The sequence below is a fragment of the Pan paniscus genome, chromosome 13, assembly GCF_029289425.2.
Source record: "Pan paniscus chromosome 13, NHGRI_mPanPan1-v2.0_pri, whole genome shotgun sequence".
In the NCBI taxonomy this organism is placed as follows: Eukaryota; Metazoa; Chordata; class Mammalia; order Primates; family Hominidae; genus Pan; species Pan paniscus.
The window spans coordinates 121,196,346-121,199,567 of NC_073262.2; the positions used below are offsets into that span (position 1 = coordinate 121,196,346).

General features: G+C 45.4%; 1 protein-coding gene across 11 annotated transcripts in view; it reads right to left on the bottom strand.

The window, feature by feature from the left end:
* The window catches only part of USP37 (ubiquitin specific peptidase 37), a 119,186-nt gene that overhangs the window by 115,451 nt on the left and 513 nt on the right, over positions 1-3,222 (bottom strand). For 2 of the 11 annotated variants that reach the window (XM_008971944.4, XM_008971941.4), the window contains exon 1: positions 2,719-3,011. The exons of 5 other annotated variants lie outside the window; for them this stretch is intronic. The gene's annotated coding sequence lies outside the window, so the exon portion shown is untranslated. Of the gene's footprint in view, positions 1-2,718; positions 3,012-3,222 lie in introns of those variants that run through there. 4 more of the 11 variants (XM_003818616.5, XM_003818614.5, XM_063595554.1 and 1 more) reach the window with 2 other exon arrangements.

The window sequence follows — 3,222 nt, forward strand, 5'->3', positions numbered from 1 at the left end:
TCAAAGAGTTTAAAATCTGAATGGTTTTATGATATAAAAATGGGTAAAAGAATCCAAAGTTGGAAAACGTTTTGTTTTTTCTCATGTGTCCTCTAACTTTTCAGAATGAAAAGTGTTTGTCATGAGATGATGACAAGAACATCAGCAAGCTTTGCTTCCAAAAGACATGATGGTTCTTACAGCAACTTCCAGCTTATTTAACAAATTATTGGGAAATAAAAAAGTGGTCACTAGCCTATATTCTAATAGGAGACAGACTTTAAATAATCACACATGTAAATATATAATTACAAGTTCTGGGCTGGGTGCAGTGGCTCACACCTGTAATCCCAGCACTTTGGGAGGCCGAGGCAGGTGGATCATCTGAGGTCAAGAGTTCAAGACCAGCCTGGCCAACATGGTGAAACCTTGTCTCCATTAGAAATACAAAAATTAGCCGGGCATGGTGGCAGGTGCCTGTAATCCCAGGTACTTGGGAGACTGAGACGAGAGAATCGCTTGAATTTAGGGGGCGGAGGTTGCAGTGAGCTGAGATCATGCCATTGTACTCCAGCTTAGGCAACAGAGCAAAAACTCCATCTCAAAAAATAATAATAACAATAATTACAAGTTCTGAGAAATGATATAAAGCAAGATACATGGAATGATGAGTCTTAAGATTAAGACTTGGGGTAGAGGATAACATTGAGAAGGCTTCCCTGAGAAGGTATCACTTAAGTTGAAAACTGCAGGAGATGACTGATAGATGGTGGTGCTGGAACAATTCAGGCAAACAGCATCCCCAAAGGCCTTGAATTGTAAAATAACTTGATATGACTAGGGAAATTAAAAGCAATGTGGCTACAGTTTAGTGAAGGAGAGGAGGAAGATGAAGTTAGTGAAGCAGGCAAGAACCAGGTTATGCAGTCTTGTGAACCACAGTAAAGATTCCGAATTTTATCCTAAATGTAACAAGCACTTACCAGGAGGAAATCCACCGAAAGGTTTTAAGCAAAGAAATATGTTACTACTGAATGAGGAAGTCATATATGGTTGGTTTGGGTTTTGGGAGAGTGACTAAGAGCAAGAACAGAAGAAAATAATGTAACCAGATAGAAGAGTATTGAAGTTGATCAGCTTATAACAATTACAATAACAATTAATGCTTACTGGCCATTTACTCTGTGCCAAGTGCTTATCATGGTTATCTCACTTAATCCTCATAACAATCCAATAGGCTGAAAATTACTATTTCCATTTTACAGATGATAATACAGGAAGCCAAGGCAATCAAGTCCAGGTTTTTTAAGGACTGTGGCTTAAACTAGAAAAGTGACAGTGAAAATGTACAGAAAAAGATGCAAGACACATATTGGAAGTAGAATAGATAGAACTTGGAGAGAGTAGAAGTCAAGAATGCCTCCCAAGTGTGTAGCCTGTGTCATGTGCCACTTAATAAACTGGGACACTGGAGAAGAAAGAATTTCGATATGGAGAGAAAGATCAAGGCTTTGGATTTGGCTGTGTTGCATCTGAAACTCCTAAGAAAAAAATCAAGTTGAGATGTCAAGCAGACAGCTGGCTATCTAGATGTGGAGCTGAAAACAAAGGGAATAGGCTGGAAATAACAATTTTTAAGTCATCAATATATAGATCAAATTTAAAGCTTAGGGAGGAATACAAGAGTAAAAGAAGAGGACCTAGGACTGAACCCAAATACTCATTTTACTTCATCAAACATCTTTAAGACAAGTGAGTACTTTTATATCACTGGGTTTTTCAGTCCTCCTTCCATTTTACCTTTCAGCAGAATGCAACACTACTGATGACTTTTTTCATGGCTTGCAAGACGCATCCTCCTCTATTGGTTATTAAACATCAGGAATCCGTCAATGCTCCATCCTAGGTGCCTTTATTTTACAGCACTATACTCTTTTTCGGCAATTTCATCCACATCCATGGCTTCAATTACTATCAATATGGCAGATGACAAACACATACACACACCGCGCACATTTACGTACGCAGCCCAGAACTCTCCTAAGATCTCCAAACCCACTATATCCAACTGCCTACTTGACATTCCCTCTCAGGTATCTCTTCCAGTTAGACACTTGTCAGGAATTGCCACCTCAATAAAGGAATTTATACAGAGCTGAAATTTTGAGAGGAATACCCCAAAACCACTTTAGGACAACTCTTCAGGACACAGGATTTTGTCATCAATCATCATTTCCTTTCATGGATCATGACTTAAAATAGTTACATCTAACAACCTGATCTGGCGGCTAGAAATGGGCGCAAGGAAATGCACAACAAAAATACAATTCATGTTTTGCAGTGAGGACTGGTCAAGAGGAAGGTGAAGATGGTCAAGAGAGTGAATGAGTATCATGTCCAAGGCCTGATGGATGTGCCGTAACGAAAGTCACCTGAAGAGACAGCAGGCCCTGTTAGAAGGTAAGAGGCGAACGACAACAGCCCCAGAGAAAAAGGGCCAGGTTTGAGTTTCGGAGGGAGCGAGTGGCAGTGGAGACCAAGTCAAAGGAGAGGTGGAAGCCGGGGCAGTGCACCCAAAGGTAGTACCTGTGAGGCTGGGGGTGCGTCGAGGGGTTGTGGGCGGGCTGAGTAGCAGCAGGGCGAACTCCAGAGGAGTGAACGCCGAGTGGGCGGATCGCACAGAAGGAGGGGGAGGTAGGGAAAACGGCTCAATTGAGAAGCTACCCCGGCCCGCCTTACCTGCGCCGAGGGTCCGGAGCCCCCGGACAGACCCGCGGAAAGCACGGAGCCCGCGAGGAGTGGGAGGAGCCGAGGGTAATGGAAGTAGGGATACCGAACCCAAAGGAGGGATGCCGCTAGCTACCCCTAGTCAGGGAGAGCGGCTGATGGCGGGAACTGTGACCACACGCAAACACGCACGCACGCACGCACACTCGACGCGACCAGACAGGCGCGTGCGCGACAGTCGAAAACTCCGCCCCTCACACGCCCTCGCCCCGCCCCGCCAGTACCTAGCGCGGCCTAGCCCGGGCGGCCTAGCCCGGGCAGCCCCGCCCCTGCCGTGACTGTAGTAGGCACGCGCACTTTCCACCTCACCCGATTTCGACGCCCCCCCCACCATTTCCCGCCTACGCAGCCCAGTCGGGCATGCGCAATAGTTGTCTTGTCGGGACTGTCCATCTTTTCCCGCCGTTCACTGGCCTTTGGAGGAGGGTCAGAGTTCACGCCGCTCTCTGGAAATAC